Here is a 19,576-nt window from a genome sequence, read left to right as displayed (position 1 = left end):
TGAGCCGTGTTTACTCTCTTACCTCTGCTATGCGTGATTCACTGGACAGTGTTCTCCATGGATCTGTGTTAGTTTTCTATTGCTCCATACACATTAACATATACTTGGAAGTATAAAAAACACCCATTTATCATTTACTTGCCCATAAATCATACATACAAACAGGATTGATTTGTTCTTCTCAGGGTTTTACTGGACTGAAATGAATGTGTCAGTTATGCCATGATACTTCCTAGATTATCCTTCTAGGGAAGAATCTGCTTCATTTCAGAATGTTGGCTAAATGTCATTTTGTGAGATTGTTAATGGAGGCTCATGCTTCTTCATTGGATGTCAGGTGTATTCATTTTCAAATTTAAGAAATCATGCATAGTCATAATTTATCATCAAATCAGGTCAGGATGCCTTGAATCCTCACTGTGCTTCCACTCTTTCTGTTACTCTTTTATGTCACCAGGAGGGAAATTGTATCTGTTTTTAAGGGCTCATGTTATTTTAAAAAATATTTATTTATTCATCTGTTTATTTATTTTAAAGTAAGAGAGAGAATGTCAGCGAGCAAGAGAGAGATTTTCCATCCACTGGTTCACTCCCCAAAGGGCTATAACAGCCAGGAATGGATCAGGCTAAATCCAGAAACTCTCTCCAGATCTCTCACTTGCAGCACACATCCGAGTAGTTGAAGGGCTAATGCCATTGCAGTGGGCCCAAACAAGCTAATCTTCCCATTCTGCAGCTGATTATTCCATGTACCATGAATGGATATCTATCATGTGCACAGGCTCCAGTATCAGAGTGAGGTGTCCTTGAACTCCCATTTAATAAACTCATCCCCCCAAATTAATTTACTGTGCTTTCTCATTTTCCAAGATTCTTCCTGCTACTGGCTTGCCAACAGAAGCTGTTCATGCTGTTTAGCATCGCTATGGATATGTTCTTTTACAAACATATAAGCATGTGTGTTTGTAAACATTTGTATTTTGATACCTTACTAAATGTTTGAGGCAGAAAGTAAAGTCTAGGTAATCATTCACTTCTTCAAAATCTTTATCTGTGTTACATTGCTGAAGGGTTTAGAAATATGTATATCAAAGAGGGAGATGAAATTTGTTAATATGGAATTTGTCTCCTAATTATAATAGGGAAATATACAACAAATTACTAAATGCATAAAAGTGGTTGCTTTATTAGCTTCTTCCTCATCACATCAGCTAAGCAAGGATTCCTTCAGTATGATAATGGGGATAGTTTAATCTGGCAGGATGACACTTCCAGTGGTGTGTCAGTCATAGGTACAATGCCAGGAAGTAACATCCCACGTAGGGGCACACAGAGCTTGAACTCAGGAACAGTGAACACAGAGGAACAGTGAACACAAAGGGCAAATGTTCCACAAACATGCCCTCTCGTATCCATGGTACAATATTCATTGACTAATTCTGCATACTGACAAGGAAGAAGACTCTGCTACTCTGGGTTCTGTAGGAAGAGATCCTGGTCCCTTTCAGAGGAGTGTCACTGGCAGTGGGACCCTCTCTGTGGAAGTAAATGGAGAGAGTTACTTCCAATTAGGCCTTTCAAAGATGTCCTGTTTTCATGAGATGTCTAGGGAGCACATGCTACTAGTCTTTGATTTGATGCTTTGCAACACAATAATGTAGTAATTTTAGGCATTTATTAAATGACTAAATGGAATAGAGGGTGGAAATCCAGTGGATAGGGAAGACGTTTTAGTGAAAATGATGTTTAAGCCAAAGTCTCAATGATAAGGAGATAGCAATGTGAAGGTGAGAGAAAGCCCAATTTACCATATGGAGGCCTAAGGAAGAAATAAATTTCCCTTGGTTGAGGTATGGAAAAAATTAAAGTGAATCTGCAAAATCATGAATAAATGAGGGAGTTATGTCAGGTGAATGAGAGATAAACTGTTTTTAGTGGGCAGGTAGGCATTTGAGGGTTTTAAACAGAGAGGGAAATGGCCTGGACAATGCTTTATTTAGAAGTAATGAGAGAGTCAGTAATAATTTGCAGATTAAGAAGAGGAGAGGGCTTACTCCTGAAGTTTGGGGCACTCTAACCTCCAGCTGTGCAGCCAAGGAGAAAGGACCAGCCATGGAAATGTGCTCAATTTGCCATGGGCTAACAATCCTTAAATTACTTCTTTAAGAATTCAAATCAAATAAAATTTGAATTTAGTATCATTTAAATTAAATTAAAATTTAGTATAATTTATATTACAAACCTGTAATATAGAGAAGAAGAAAATTACTATATTGATTAAAGAGGGGAGAGTGATAAAATATAACTTTAAAATTCATGTAAATTTAATAAAAGATTTTTTGCCAATATTAGAAAATTGGATATTTTTAATACTGGAATACATTTTAAATGAGATGAAAAGTGTGTAATTTTCTGTGAGTTATTTCTAGGAAGTCGTGTAAAAACCTCCCAAAATCTCACTAGAAATATACAAATAATTAAAATGTACACATCCATGAACACACACTTATGCAGACATGCATAAACATAGAAAAGTAGTTTCTATTTCTCTATCATTCCATATATTACCCTGATATTCTTTTGGCTGTTTTAAGCAATTATTTTCTCAATATAGCACTTTCTCTGCTACGATTCAGATAAAGTAATATAGAATTGCATATATAAAGTAGTCTAATGCCATCCTTATTTTCTTAAAAATCAGTAAATACAATCAAACTAAATTTGATAATGGAGAAAAAATAAATCTGTTTCATTGGACATTTACTCAAAGTCACATAGGTGACAAGGAATTGAAACCACATTTGCAAAGCTATTTGAAAGTCTCACTACCTTAGGGTAATAAGAATGTTATGTAAATTGAGAAATCTGAGGATGTAACAATCTGTTTGAAAATATCATCTCTTCACAATAGTTGAGAAAATGACACTTACATTCCTGGTGATAGCAAATTAGGTGAACCCTTCAGTGAATGTGGCAGAATGGTCAGGAGGACAATCAGAAAAGTTTGTGAATATAACTCTGGAGGGATGCAAAGGACATTACACACATTCAAATTCAAGGTGTAAGACCATTTCCTCTTGTTTTAGTGTACACAGATACACCTGGGAGGCTGCTTTAACATATGGCAAAAGGAAACGCATTCTTCAGAGACTCTAACTTACAAAGGAGAGCCAACGATTCCATATCAAACACTGCGTAACAGAACACTACAGACCACCTTTGTCAAACACTGATCTAATATGTTTGGATAAAACTTTTTTTTAAGATTTATATTATTTATGTGAAAGAGTTACAGAGAGAGAGGGAGAGAGAGAGAGAGAGACAGAGAGAGAACGGGAGAAAAAGGTCTTCCATCTGCTGGTTCACTCCCCAAACCACTACAATAGCCGAAGCTCATCCAATCTGAAGCCAGAAGCTAGGAGCTTCCTCTAGGTCTCCCAAGTGGGTGCAGGTTCTATAAGGACTCAGGCCTTCCTCTGCTGCTTTCCCAGGCACATTAGCAGGGAACTAAATTGAAAGTGGAGCAGCTGGGACTCGAATCCAGAGCCCAAATGGGACACTGGTGCTGCAGACCAGGGCTTTAACACACTGTGCCACAGGGTTGGCCCCTAAATAAAACATTTTTACAGGGAGTATGTATTGTGGCACAAAGTGTTGAGTAACCCACAGCTTGGTACACTAATATCCCACATCAGAATGCAGTTGCTCTCTAGGTTACTCTGTTTCCAATCCAGCTCCCTGATGTTGCATCTGAGAACAAGCAGATGATGGCTCAAGTTACTTGAGTCCTTGCCACTTATCAACCCAGATGAAGTTCCTAGATCCTAGCTTCAGCTTTGGCCCAACCTCAGATGTCGCTGCAGCCATTTGAGGAGTGAATCACTGGGTGGAAGATATCTCTCTTTCTCCTCTCTCTTCCCCTTACCTCCCCTCCCTCTCCTCTCCCTCTCCTCTCCTCTCCTCCCCTCCTCTCTTCTCCTTTCCTCCCCTCCTCTTCTCTCCTCTCTTTCAAATAAATAAATCATTTTAGAAAAGAAAATTCTACTATTTAAGATGTATATGGAGGCAGATGTGCCACTGGGGATTAAAACACTGCTTGGGATGCATGCATCCCATATTGAAGTGCCTGGAATCATGTCTTATCTCCATTTCCAATACCAGCTAACGTTCCATGAAGGCCACAGATGATGGTACTTTTATCTGAGTCCCTGCTACACATTTAGGAGGCCCAGATTGAATTTTTGGCCCCACAATATGTCCTGGCCCCACCCCAGTTTGTGTGGGCATTTGAGGAGTATACAAGTAGGTGGGAAGTCTCTGTCCCTGTCCCTGTCCCTCTGCTTTCCAACAAATAAAAAATAGGGAAATGAACTTAAAAAATAAAATGCATATGAAATTAAGTGTACTATGTACAAGTATAACTTATGGAACATTCCTTCTACACACAAATATATTCTTCACCAAGCTACAGAATTAAATTCTGAAAATACCTGTATACACAGAGAAACCCTCTTTGTCAGCTGAAAATCATGATTATATAAAGTTACTTTGCAAATTCAAAACACTGCCAATGAAAAAGGCAGAAAAGACTGGAAAGGTATAGGACAAAGTTAAATTGTAGGGGGTTAACAAACAGGATGCAGTTGAGTAGACAAATTTTGTTTTCATTACTCAGCAGATGTAATAAACACAGGAAGATGTAATAACATAAAGAGGTTTTCTTTTGTTCTTACCTGAATACTTGAAAGAATCAGTGGGTCTGTGTTGTCCAGTGCTTAATTCTTAATTGACACATAAAATTTGGCACATACCATGTTGTTGTGGGAATGTATTTTGTACTAGGATCTTGCCCCCATGTAAGATAAGAATTCAAAGCAGGGACATAAGTAAAGTGCACAAAATGGGAGCAGATGATATTTAAAGTGAGAGAATGTGACTAGTTCAATTGTGTGTGTAGACAACCCCATGAGGAGAGATGCTCTTCACAATAAGGAAAGAAAATCAAAGAGAGAGAGAGAGACAGAGAGAGATATAGACAGATATGGCCATGAGGAGAGTGTGTGAGAGAAGGGGCACACCCTTGCCCAGTGGTCCCCAGTAATTGGGTAACTGTAGTGTCCTAATGGAATATACAAATGGGGTGCAGTTTAGGCAGGGTTTAGTGCATGTGATGTCCTCTAGGAAAGTTTTCATGATGTCTCAACTCATCACGACATCTTCATGCTGGACAAGATTCAGGTGCATCTTGGGAAAGCATGTGTAAAAGGTTCAGGTTACGTACAGAGCTAGCAAAATCTATTTGTTATTTGGAATATAGATTTAATATAAGGACTTTGTGAAATTTAGTCTCCTTGTTTTAAAATGGAATAATTTTTCTTACCCCATAAGACTGAGATTATAATTGCCACAACACTGAATAAAATCTTTACAATGTATATGTGTCTCTATCTTGTCAGAATTATCATTGTATAGAAATTTATAGTGAAGTATGGATTCCTTTCTCCAGAAATTCCTTTAGGGAATTTACTAGAAATGCTAACCCAAGTGTTTCCTGATTTCCAGCTGGTTGTTGCTGCCTATCCCAAGCCCTGTATTGCATAGCAGCTCACACATCTCACAGTGGTTCATGCAAATGAAACCCCTACAGCTTAAATTTCATTAGTTCCACATTAAATCGGTCTCTGGTCTCTTCATTTAATTCTCTTCCAAACCTTAATTGAATATGTTTGCTACGCTGTATCAGTCACCCTTGGCAATGGAAGCTAGCAGGTGGAAAGGAAAAAGTGGGCTAATTAGAGATCCCTTTAATCAGAAGAATCAATGCTCTTTGGCTACTCATGGGATACAAGAAATGGGAGAGCGGTAGACACCAATGATGACAGCCAGGTTTGGGGAGCATCAACTATTGTGTGTTCAAGTTAACAGGAACATGGAGAAGCAGCACTGAGTTCGAGAACAATAGAAGTAAATCAGGTTGGCATTTATGAACCAAGTTATTCTTACTGAATTTAAAATTTCATCATAATAGTCATATTCAGTCTTTACTTTTGAAGAATAATTTCTTTTTAGAGGTCATTTTCTTTCCCTCATTTGATACTTTAAATATTTCACTCTACACTTTTCTTGATTCTAGGCTTTTGATACAATGCCTACGATTGTGTAGTTATTCCATAGTTTTTTTTTTTTTTTTCCTTTCAGTTCTCTCAAGATATCTCTTCATCTTTGGTTTTCTGCCACTTGTATATATGCGTCCCCTGAGTGTACATGTGTACATGTGTGCATGTGTGTGTGTGTGTGTGTGTGTAAACTTACCATGGTTATTGTCTTTGAGCTTCTGGGACTTTGACAAATGTTCTATCTTTGTAATGTTCCCAGAATTGTCCCTTGAAATGTTACTTCTGTTGTATGATCTCTTTCATCTAGAATTATTATTGTTTTCCACATATATGAAGTCACCCACAGCTTTTGGAATTCTATTATTTATTTATTTATTCATGCATTTTACCCTGTTCATTTAAGTTTGAGAGATTTCATTGACCTAATTTTTATATCACTGATTTATTTTCTGGGCCATTTTCAGTCTACTGATTATCTATAAGACAGTCTTTTTGGCAGTCATTTTTGATTTGTGACAGTACCTTTTGATTCTTGCTTTTAATTTCCATCACTCTGCGTATGTTGTCCATTTTTGCTTCTATATTCCTACATTCTCCTATGGCACCTTTAATACACTAATCACAATTAATTTGAATTTCCTATGTGTAGCATATCTGAGAATAGGTTTATCCTATCTTTGTCTCTTCTATTTAGAGCTTCTTCTCCTGACTTTTCATATTACTTGCTAGTTTAAGTTGAAGGCCAGTCATTTATAGTCAATAATGCAATATGTATATTTAATATTATATCTTAAATAGCTTATAGTTTATTTGCTGACAATGATGTCAGATGCCCACATTCATGTGCCTTTCCTGTGCTCCCATCTGGGTGGATGACCTTATTATGTATGGGATGACAAGCATTCCCTTTTTATTTTACTCAGTAAAGAATCCTCTGTTTCATCTCCCTGCATCTCCACAACAACACCCATTCATTTGCATTTAATTTATGAAATTAAATTCTTTACCTGGATTCCAGCAATTAGATTTCTTTTCTTCCCAAAATAAATCTGAATTATGATAGTTTACATTTCTCTATAATAATCAGGAAAATACTTTAAAAAATTGATTATGCCAATAAGTATATAAACTATTCCAATGTTGTTGTTGCTCTTGATTTAGAAAAAGATAAATGTATTAACATTATGCAATAAGTGAAACACTCATTCTTCCTAAATATCTCTTTAGCCACTTCTTATAAAATGTATCTTGTTCTGGGCCGGCGCTGTGGCTCACTTTGTCAGTCCTCCGCCTGTGGCACCGGCATCCCATATGGGCGCTGGGTTCTAGTTCTGGTTGCTCCTCTTCCAGTCCAGCTCTCTGCTGTGGCCCAGGAGGGCAGTGGAGGATGGCCCAAGTGCTTGGGCACCTGCACCCTTGTGGGTGACCAGGAAGAAGCACCTGGCTCCTGGCTTCAGATCGGTGCAGAGCTGGCCGGCCGCTGTGCCTGCCATAGCAGCCATTTGGGGCGTGAATCAACAGAAGGAAGACCTTTCTTTCTGTCTCTCTCTCTCTCACTGTCTATAACTCTACCTGTCAAATTTAAAAAAATGCATCTTGTTCTCCTTGCTCCAGATTAAATGGTATTTTCTAAATTTTTCATATTAACTAATTCCCCTTTACATCACCATACATTTAACACACTATATCCTGCTTTTAGGTTTATTCACAATTTCTCTCTTATTGTTAGGCCTTCTGATTATTTGACTACTTACACTTAAAATATTCCACCAATTTATTTCCATTTTCATAAATTTTGATAGTGTCAAATCTTACTTTGATAGGCACTCAAAGAATTAGTTCCAGTATATTTCTCTTTATTCTCTTTTGATAACAAAATTACATATCGATATCATTTGCCCTGTTACATTGTAATATTTCTAGAAGAAAGCACATATCCTATATTCCCACTGCATTGGTGAGGGCTTGATCGAGTGACTGCTGTGCCATGAACAGAATGTTAGGAAATGAACTGAATTTTTTCTTAAAGTACACATGTGTAGTTTGGCTTAGTTATTTCACATCTTTTATCTATTTTGAAAAAAAGCGTAAACCAAGCTGCTATTAATCACAGAACAACAGATTTAGGAGATACATGCAAACCCAATGTACACTCATAAATAAGAAAATAAATGCTTGTTGCAAGCTATTGAGATTTTGGATTTCTCAAATAATACATGCATCTACAATATCATCAGTGTCAGATAATCCTGGGAAGAGAAAATTTTGTAATAAGCAATGTAGATAACATTATGAAGACTAGACAAAGAAATCAACATCATAAATCTATGTCATAACATGAGTTGCAATAAAAATTATTTCTTTTTGAATACTTGCCATATGCCAGCAAAATTCAGAGTGATTTAATATACAGTTAAGCAAGATTGATTTTGATTGATGTTTTCATTGAAAATATTTTCCCATGCTATTCCACATGTCTTATATTAACATGGAAGCTTTGATTACAACAGGAAGTTTAAAATGCTTTATTAAACCATATGACAAATTTTTCTTTTAATTTGTTGCTTAATTCATTTATCATTACTTTTATATCTGATATATTTGTGGGTAAGTACATTCTTCTTACGTTTTTTGATTGCTACAATCTTTTCCACAATTCTTGTGGATGTGGTATGCTTTCAAAATTTTCTCTATTTTCCTTTTGGATAATTTATTAGTTATTGTTTTAGTTTCAGCTCATTGTCCACCTACAATTTGTGAAACTCAGCCTTGACTCATTAAACTAAAATTATAATGTTGGCATTTTAGACATTGCAACAGTTTTAGAATTCTTATAACACATTTTAGCATTTGTACCTCTGGGTTGTAACTGATATGGATGTATATGTAATTTCTTATGTATTTTATGCTCATAAATATTAAGTAATAAGTTTCATCAGACATTATTATCTCCTTAGTGAACATTAATTTGATACACCCTCATACCTACCTGCCACATTCCTTCTTGTGTTTCCTCTGTCCTCATGGTTCTATCTATGATGATTTTCAGTGCCAAGAAATTTTCATTTCTTTCCATCAAAATTGTATGCAACTGATTTCTGCTAGACTTTACATTTTTACAGAATTATATTGTCTTCATTTATAAATGATATTTTCATAGGGTATTGAATTGTAGGTCAGAACTTCAAAGATATCAATCCATTGTCTGCTGGCTTCTGTTGTTTCTTTCAGAAAGTCTTTGAAGTGAATATGCCCTTTTTTCTAGCTTCTTTTTCTTTCTGTATGTCTATTTAATTTTTCTCTTGGTCTTTGTTTTTGGCAGTTTTAGTATGATATTTCTGTTTCTTTTTTTCCCTCTTGGTTTGTATTTAGTTATTTTCTTGTTGCATGCCTGATTATTTTTGCATAAGACCCAGAAATTAAGTATGAAACAGTGAAAAACAATCTGAAACTCAAGTTATTTTTCACTTAACAAAAATGTTTATTTCAGGTAACCTTAATGCTTCAGACAGAAACTTGATTTGAGACTGGCTTCAGTTGGTACAAGTGCTGACCAATTTTCTGTTCCCTACACCTAAGACATACCACTTCAGGGTTTCAAGGGAATTTGTGGTGTGTAATCCAGGCCCCTCCCTGAGGTCTGCTTCAGTTCCAATTTGTGTCCTCCCATCAATCCTGTGTAACTGTACAATACTCTGCTAAGTTCAGCTTTTCAGATCCACACACTCCTTTGAGCACAAGCTTGAGAGAAAAGTGATGGCAGGAGACTGCCTCACATGTCTCAGCTTCCCCATGCTCTAGGAAAGTAGATCGGCAAGGCATGTGTGCTATGGAAGCACTTAAGTGACTTCAAAATTAGCTACATAGAAGTTTATATTATTTTTGAGCTGTTTCCAATTAGGGGTCTTGTGGGGAGCAACTTGGACTAGACTAAGTTACTGGAATTAAGACATATTCTATGCATCTGCTCTCCCACAATATGGCGCTGGGAGAGGAGTAAACAACTTCTACACAGCTGCCTCTCGCCAGTTTGATGAGCTGCAGGAGCTTATCCTGCTCCTGATTGGAGGAGAGCAGTGGACTCGGCGTGTGGGTAGCAGAGTTGGGATTGGTGGAAGAGGACTATAAAGGAGGAGAGAGACAACATGCACCAGGAACATCCGGATAATATCTGAGCAGCCCCCGAGAGAGCCGGCCTGCGGTGTGCCACTCCCCAGCGGAAGTGGGGAAAGTGGCAGGGGGAGCTGCCCTTCCACGGAGGTGGAGGGATCGGCAGCCAACCCGGGAAGGACCAGCAGCAAACCCGGGAAGGGCCGAGCAGACAAAAGAACAGCGCGGGGTCTAGTGTCGTTCCTCCGCGAATGGGGAAGCGACAGGGTCTGTCCTATTGCTGAAAGTTAAACTCACTCCCTTTAGTTTACTCCATGGAAAATAACAAAATCAAATTGTATCAAATAATGAAAGATAATATCAGACACAAGATTTCTATAATTTGATGAAGGATACATTATATTACAGAAAACATGTTGTCTCCCACTATAAAATCAAATTCATAATATACTGTGTGACTTACAGTGTGGTGTTAGCCTAAACTACATTTAACGTTCAGGAATATACAAGAAGTATTTAGTAACTTCCTAGTGAAATAATGTAATTTTAATGGAAAGTTATTAGATTTAAGGAAGCTAAATTTACCATCATTTCCTTCAAACTATGCCTTAGCACCAAACATCTGTCCTTCAAATAAAGTGCTTCATCACAAAACTTCACTGTATGTGTAACAGGTACATAATAGGGGATTCTTAATTATTTATTGATACTACTGGTTTGTATTAATGGGCTAAGAGGCCTCTCCCATTGCGGTGATCTTCTGTTAATTTCATGTCTTACTCTCAATTTCCAGATTTTCATCTACTCTTATTTCATAGTTTAGCTCATATGAACTACTTACTTTTTTCCAGCAGGAATATAAACAGGGACAATAAACAATAATCAAAGTAAAAGATCTCAATTTCACTCACATACAGTAAATTTTATGATAGTCACAGATCATAAAACTATAGTAATATATCGTTCTTAACTATTTATTTGGCAAAGATTTAAAACAAAGTCTGGGGCTGGCATTGTTGTACAGCAAGTTAAGCTACCATCTTCAATACAGGCATAACATGGGTGCCGGTTTGAGCCCAGCTGCTCCACTTCCCATCCAGATCAGTGCTAATGTGCCTGGGAAAGCAGTAGAATATTTCCCAAGTGCTTAGGCCCCTGCCATCTGTGTGGGACACCCAGATAGACTTCCAGGCTCCGGTTTTCTGCTTGGATGAGCCCTGGCTATTGCAGATATTTGGCAAGGAAGTCAGTGGATGAATGGTATTCTCTCTCTCTCTCTCTCTCTCTCCCTCTCCCCTTCTGTCTCTCTCCTCTCTCCCCTTCTGTCCCTCTGTTTGTATCTTGGCCTTTCAAATAAATATTCTTTAAAAAGTATATTTATGGAATTTCATAGCTTTCTTTAGTTCAAGATGTTTTTCTGGGGAAACACTGTATTCTTTTGGAGGTGACATTTTACACAGTTTTTCATGATTCTTGTGTCCCTATGTAGACAGCTGTGCATGTGGTGTAATAGCAGCTTCTTGTTTATGGAGTAGGTTTTATTGGAAAATAGTTGATGTTATACATGTGCAGAGTATCACTTGGCTTGTTGGTTTGGCCTTGGTTCTAGCTGAGCCCCGAAGTATAACCTCTGAATGATATCTTTTGCTGTAATCAACATCAGCTGTGTCTCTAAGTGACACTCGGGTCTAGCCTGTAGTATTCATAAGGGTGGAAGTACACCTTTGAGTGAATGTGGATTTTCCAGGGTATTGAACTCCAGTCCCCAGAAAGTTGGGTGTCAGTTATAGTAGGGCTTGTGATAGCACGGCCTTGTTCCTGGTGTCTGACCATTACAGACCTAGTGTTGCAGGCTATACTGAAGGTCACTACCCAGGTCTCGCTGGGTGTATTGGGCATGGTGGTAGCCACCTGCCTGAAGTAGAGTGATGCACAGACTACATTCTAGATGGTGTGAGTGAATGTCAGTTATTCCAAAGATTGCATTGCCAGCACTGATAGTCCTAGTTCTTCAAGTCACAGATGGAACTGCCGCCAGTTCTTATATGGTATGCAAGGGTGATGCTGGGGTTTCTGCCCAGGCTCCCAGCACCATGAGCTAGGATGTGCATAAAGAGCTTCCCCCAGTCGGGTCCTGATACCTTTGTAACTGCTGGTGCTGGCCCCAGTATGCTGCGGGCAACCCCCCTGGGTCACACAGAATGAGTGAGTGCAGCTCCCAAGTTTACACCTAGAACTCCTGCAGTTGCAGGATGCAGGCTGTCTGCAGTCCCTGCTGCAAGCTGCCCTGACTCTGGCTCTGTTCACTTCTAGCGGCAGCGTGGCTGCTTGTTGTCTGCGGAGTCAGAGCGAAGGTCAGCCGTGCCTCTGCTGCTCCCAGTTGAGTCTGGTGCCTCCGGAGGGAGGCAAAGCAGCTTCCCTTTTCGGAGCAGAGAAGTCACTCAGACCCCGGTCAGCTCCACAAGCTGGGCTTGAAGTCGGTGAGGGACTGTGGAATTCTCCCTCCGCTAAAGCTGCCAGTGCAGGGACGCCACAGCAGCTTCTTTCTTCCTTGTCTTGGTAAGGTGGCGTTTCCCAGCCGGAAGCGAGCACTGTGCACTGAGTCTCCGTTCTCCTCCTCTCCACTGAGAATTTCTCTCAATCATTCTCCTGGGAATGTGCTCATCCTTTTAATGTATTTCTTTTATTTTCCTGGTGTCTTTCTTCATCCGAGGTCAGTGCAGTGTCTCAGTATTCGGCCATCTTGGATCTTTAAGAAGTACTTAATAAGTATTAACAAAAAGAATTTGAGGAAAACTTAAGTGAAAAGAATACATCCTTTTTCATGGTATGTTTTATCAGTTCAAATACTTTGGATTCAAGTAACAGAAAATGTGTTTTACTGAGTACAAGATAAAATATGGAAATTATACAGATAGAAAAATAGTTTGCAATAAAGATAAATTTTATTATATCACTATTCATGAACTAAATAAAACTCAGTGAGAAAGAAATTAATTTCCACACTGTATCAGGTTCTGCAGTAAAATGATTCATTTTCAGTTGCCTCCCATCCCTAATTTTGTCAATCCAGATTCCTAGGAGAAAGACAGGCAGGGTCTGGTGGAACCTAGCTCAGTTCTATGATGTAAATGTAAGTGATATAAGATCAATCCCATTCACAATAGCTACAAAAACAATCAAATACCTTGGAATAAACTTAACCAAAGACGTTAAAGATCTCTACGATGAAAATTACAAAACCTTAAAGAAAGAAATAGAAGAGGATACCAAGAAATGGAAAAATCTTCCATGCTCATGGATTGGAAGAATCAATATCATCAAAATGTCCATTCTCCCAAAAGCAATTTACAGATTCAATGCAATACCAATCAAGATACCGAAGACCTTCTTCTCAGATCTGGAAAAAATGGTGCTGAAATTTATATGGAGGCACAAGAGACCTCGAATAGCTAAAGCAATCTTGTACAACAAAAACAAAGCCGGAGGCATCACAATACCAGATTTCAGGACATACTACAGGGCAGTTGTAATTAAAACAGCATGGTACTGGTACAGAAACAGATGGATAGACCAATGGAACAGAATTGAAACACCAGAAATCAACCCAAACATCTACAGCCAACTTATATTTGATCAAGGATCTAAAACTAATTCCTGGAGCAAGGACAGTCTATTCAATAAATGGTGCTGGGAAAACTGGATTTCCACGTGTAGAAGCATGAAGCAAGACCCCTACCTTACACCTTACACAAAAATGCACTCAACATGGATTAAAGACCTAAATCTACGACCTGACACCATCAAGTTACTAGAGAACATTGGAGAAACCCTTCAAGATATTGGCACAGGCAAAGAATTTCTGGGAAAGACCCGGGAGGCATAGGCAGTCAAAGCCAAAATCAACTATTGGGATTGCATCAAATTGAGAAGTTTCTGTACTGCAAAAGAAACAGTCAGGAGAGTGAAAAGACAACCGACAGAATGGGAAAAAATATTTGCAAACTATGCAACAGATAAAGGGTTAATAACCAGAATCTACAAAGAGATCAAGAAACTCCACAAAAACAAAACCAACAACCCACTTAAGAGATGGGCCAAGGACCTCAATAGACATTTTTCAAAAGAGGAAATCCAAATGGCCAACAGGCACATGAAAAAATGTTCAAGGTCATTAGCAATCAGGGAAATGCAAATCAAAACCACAATGAGGTTTCACCTCACCCCGGTTAGAATGGCTCACATGCAGAAATCTACCAACAACAGATGCTGGCGAGGATGTGGGGAAAAAGGGACACTAACCCACTGTTGGTGGGAATGCAAACTGGTCAAGCCACTATGGAAGTCAGTCTGGAGATTCCTCAGAAACCTGAAGATAACCCTACCGTTCAACCCAGCCATCCCACTCCTTGGAATTTACCCAAAGGAATTTAAATTGGCAAATAAAAAAGCGGTCTGCAGCCTAATGTTTATTGCAGCTCAATTCACAATAGCTAAGACCTGGAACCAACCTAAATGCCCATCAACGATAGACTGGATAAAGAAATTATGGGATATGTACTCTTTAGAATACTATACCGCAGTAAGAAACAACGAAATCCAGTCATTTGCAACAAAATGGAGGAATCTGGAACACATCATGCTGAGTGAAATAAGCCAGTCCCAAAGGGACAAATACCATATGTTCTCCCTGATCGGTGACGACTGACTGAACACCAAGAGGGAAACCTGTTGGAGTGAGGTGGACACTATGGGAAATGGTGGCTTGATCAGCATAGCCCTGACTGTTAATGAACAACTTAATACATTATCCCTCTTAGTAGTTTTTTTATCTGTTCTACTTAATATGACTGGTTTAGATCTGTAATTGATGCACAGTTATTCTTAAGTGTTGAAAATTAACTGAAATGTGATCCCTGTTGAACATGGTGGTGGGAATGGGAGAGGGAAGAGATGTATAATTTGGGACATGCTCAGGCTGACTTGCCCCAAGTGGTGGAGTTGGAAGCATACCAGGGGATTCCAATTCAATCCCATCGAGGTGGCATGTACCAATGCCATCTCACTGTTCCAGGTGATCAGTTTCAGTTCACAGTTGGTCATGGTGAAGGGACTGGGAGTCAAAGGGAGCACATAGACAAGTCTAGTACCTGCTAACGCTAACTGATGGAGTAAATAAAAGGGAGAGTGATCCAACATGGGAAGTGAGATACTCAGCAGACTCATAGAATGGCAGATGTCCTAAATAGCACTCTGGCCTCAGAATCAGCCCTAAAGGCATTCGGAGCTGGCTGAAAAGCTCATGAGAGTATTTCAGGCATGGAAAGCCAAGACACTCTGGCAAAAGATCTCTGTGAGTGAGATCCCAGTGGAAAGAACAGGGCATCAAAGAAGGAGGTACCTTTCTCTGAAGGGAGGAGAGAACCTCCACTTTGACTATGACCTTGTCTAAACAAGATAAGAATCGGAGAACTCAGAGGGCTTCCATAGCCTTGGAAACTCATGACTGGAGCATAGGGAGATTACTGATGCCATAGACAGGAGTGTCAATTGGTAAAGTCAACAACAGGAGTCACTGTGCACTTACTCCTCATGTAGGATCTCTATCCTTAATGTGCTGTACATTGAGATTTAATGCTATAACGAGTACTCAAACAATATATTTCACTTTGTGTTTCTATGGGGGTGCAAACTGTTGAAATCCTTACTTAATGCATACTAAACTGATCCTCTGTAAAAAAAAAAAAAAAAAAAAAAAAAAAGAAATTATCAATTCCCAACTTGACTCTCACTGGGATTAAACATGACAATAGGTCTGATCTGATTTCATCATCATTTAAAAAAAATCATCTATTATTTTTCACTTTATGTTTCTGTGTGGGAGCAAACTGTTGAAATCCATACTTAATGTATACTAAGCTGATCTTCTGTATATTAAGATAATCGAAAATGAATCTTGATGTGAATGGAAGGGGAGAGGGAGTGGGAAAGGGGAGGGTTGTGGGTGGGAGGGACGGTATGGGGGGGAAGCCATTGTAATCCATAAGTCGTACTTTGGAAAATTATATGCATTAAATAAAAGTTTAAAAAAAAAAAAGAAATAGCTGAAATCAAAAAAAAAAATAAGGCTATTGTATATACTATGATGAAACAATCAAAGGTTATTGTGGAGATAATATCTAAGCATACAAAGTCTTGTATCCTACTCCTTACTAAAGCAGAGAGCTCCTTTTGGGTAGTTTACCAGGCTCAAGTTGAATGTGAGAGGATCAATCACTCCAAGATTTAAAGGAACTGTTGTCAAAAGAAGAGAAGATAGGAATAGTTATTTGGAAGGAAGAAGAAGTGCAGTAGGGAGTGTCGTCCAATGCACAAGAAGTAAAAGTAGATTTTCCAGGTACAATTTCAGATTTAAGCACATGTCAGATTTGTGATTTTTAGCAATGCCTGTCTCCTAGCTGTCAACTAAATGTCAATAATAATAACAGCTTTCATGTTGATGATATTACAACTAATATTTAGTTGTAAAGAAATTTTTGAATTAACTAAATAAGACAGTATGTGAAGAGTTCTTACAATAGGATCTGATATTCCACAGTTCATGTAATATTTTAATATTTCTATTTTTGTTTTAAGGTTGTCGAGCACAGATAACAGAAAGTAATTGACACCCATTTTATTTTTCTGGAATGCAATCTGTAAATTAGCAAAAAAGACTGGTAGTGAAAGACTATTTTTAGAAAATATTTTGGAAAGGGAAGACATGTATTATAATTAAAAAGAAATAAATAAAAATTTTAAAACTAGCTTGTCCTTATATTTATCAGCATAGTAAGGTAATATTACTTAATAAAAAGAAAATGCCATTCTGTCAATGAACACAAAATGTTTCTTGATTTTGTGAATAATTACATTTTGAAATATCTGAAATTGAGTCAAGGAACTTTTGCCAAAATTGTATTATATGTTTTTAGTCAGTGTCAAATATTTTAGCAACCACTGAAAAAACTAGTTTTAATGGTATTCATATATACACATATATATGTATATGTGTGTATATAAATGTATATATGTGTGTATGTATTTATATATATTTATTTCCACAGATTAAAGTAAACACAGTGGTTAGTGCCTGGAAGGGGGTTATATTTGACCAGGTCGTGAGTATAAAGGTTCTGTTGACATAAGAGATTCAATCCAGTATCTGGAACTTACAGCCCTAGGGGCAAGCAGCTCTTGAGGGTCCATTTTGGGAAACAGTTCGATCAACTCTGATTGCAGAGACCACCTGGGCAATTCAGAAGAAACTTCAAAACCAGTGGAGAAGAAAAACATTATGGGGAAAAGACTAGGGAGAGATTTACTAGCAGAGAAAATTTGGACAAGGTGACCAATGTGACCTTGTGGCTTTGTTGTAGGACATAAGCTTGTGTCTCTTGACTCCCAGATACTGTGTTAACACTATGCCATCTATAACAACAACAGAGAAAGTTTTCTGCTTTGATTCTACTCACTCCTCCTTTATTTTGGTCTCCTAGGAGCATCATGGCAGGGACCATTAGCTTTTTCTTTTTGTTGAAGATTTATTTATTTATTTTGAAACTAAAAATTACAGAGAGAGAGAGGGAGAGTCAGAGAGAGAAAGAGAGACGGTGCTTCCATCCACTGGTTTGCTTGCCACATGGCTGCGGCCAGTGCTGGGCCGCAGTACCGAAGAAGCCAGGAGCTTTGTTTGGATCAAAGCACTTGGGCCATCTTTCATGCTTTTTCCAGGTGCATTAGCAGGGAGCTGGCTGAGAAGTGGAGCAGCCAGGACATGAACCGTTGCCCATATGGAATACCAGCATCACAGGCAGCAGCTTTACCTGCTAAGCCACAGTGCCAGAGCCCAACACTTACTTTTTCTTTCACCATTCGATTTCTTTTACTAACTTGTTTTTGTTATAGCAACTTGCTTCTCATTTGTCTGTTCTCCAGCCACCTCTTCTCTCTCTTCTTTGTTCTTTTGTCTTTACTTGACCCCCATGTGCTTATTGTTTCTGTTTTGTTTTATGTTTATTTTTGTTTTGCTTTTTTGAAATTACTATTTTTGGTCTCATTCCTGAACCTTTTGTTTTTCCCTCATTAAATCTCTCTCACATCATTTTATCTAGGACGAGTTTTTTAATACTGCTTATAATTCCAAATATACATCTCTGACCCCAATATACACTCCAATTTTTACTCCATGCACATGTGTAATTCACGTTCGCTGTCATCTTTCAGGTGCTTGCCAAGAAGCCTGACATTGCTAACCTATGACCTGTGTGTGACTACAACTATTTTTGTATGAGAATTTTGACAGACATGTGTTCCTTTCTCAGCTTTCCCTTATTAGCTGTTTCTCAGTCGTGAACTTCAGATTTATCCACCCCTTATTTTGCCACTTATTTCTATTTTGTCTCCCCTAAACATATCTCCAGTGTCTCCAATACACATGTCCTCAAGAAAATCTTGAGAACCTGCGTTATTCCTCTCAATGCATAACCAAAGTCAATAATGGCAATTGCTGCTGGCTATACAAATGGAACGTTTTCTGAATTAGCTCTCATGATTCTGTACTTACGTCTATTCTCCATATATTTTGATATTTCTTTTAAAAATTTAGTCACTTATGTCATTATTTAATTAAAATCTTACAGATATTCCTGTACAATTTAAACTCTTTCACAAGTTCTACAAATGTTTTTCAGCTTCTGTTTTATATCACCTTTCTTGCAAGTCACTTTCTCCTCTCGTCATATTTGATGATAAGAGATATCTTTACCAAGATGTTCTAACTCCTATCATTATTTTTCATGTGAAGTAATTTTTATTTATATATAATTTTATTTAAAATGCAGCTTAGGGTACTTTTTTAAAGCCTTCATAATGCATCAACAGACCATAAGTCAGTTTCTCTCTATTTAACAGCTTTATCTTTCATTTTTTATTTAAAAGACTTATTTTATATGTTTGAAAGAGCATCTGCAGCCGGCGCCGTGGCTCAATAGGCTAATCCTCCGCCTTGCAGTGCTGGCACACCGGGTTCTAGTCCTGGTCGGGGCGCCAGATTCTGTCCCGGTTGCCCCTCTTCCAGGCCAGCTCTCTGCTATGGCCCAGGAGTGCAGTGGAGGATGGCCCAAGTCCTTGGGCCCTGCACCCGCATGGGAGACCAGGAAGAAGCACCTGGCTCCTGCCTTCGGATCAGCCAGTGCGCCGGCCATTGGAGGGTGAACCAATGGCAAAAGGAAGAGCTTTCTCTCTGTCTCTCTCTCTCACTGTCCACTCTGCCTGTCAAAAAAAAAAAAAAAAAAAAAGCATCTGAGGAA

Source organism: Oryctolagus cuniculus, chromosome 14 (genome assembly GCF_964237555.1).
Source record: "Oryctolagus cuniculus chromosome 14, mOryCun1.1, whole genome shotgun sequence".
Lineage (NCBI taxonomy): Eukaryota > Metazoa > Chordata > Mammalia > Lagomorpha > Leporidae > Oryctolagus > Oryctolagus cuniculus.
The sequence above is the reverse complement of the archived record's forward strand: the minus strand, read 5'-3'. Positions refer to the sequence as shown.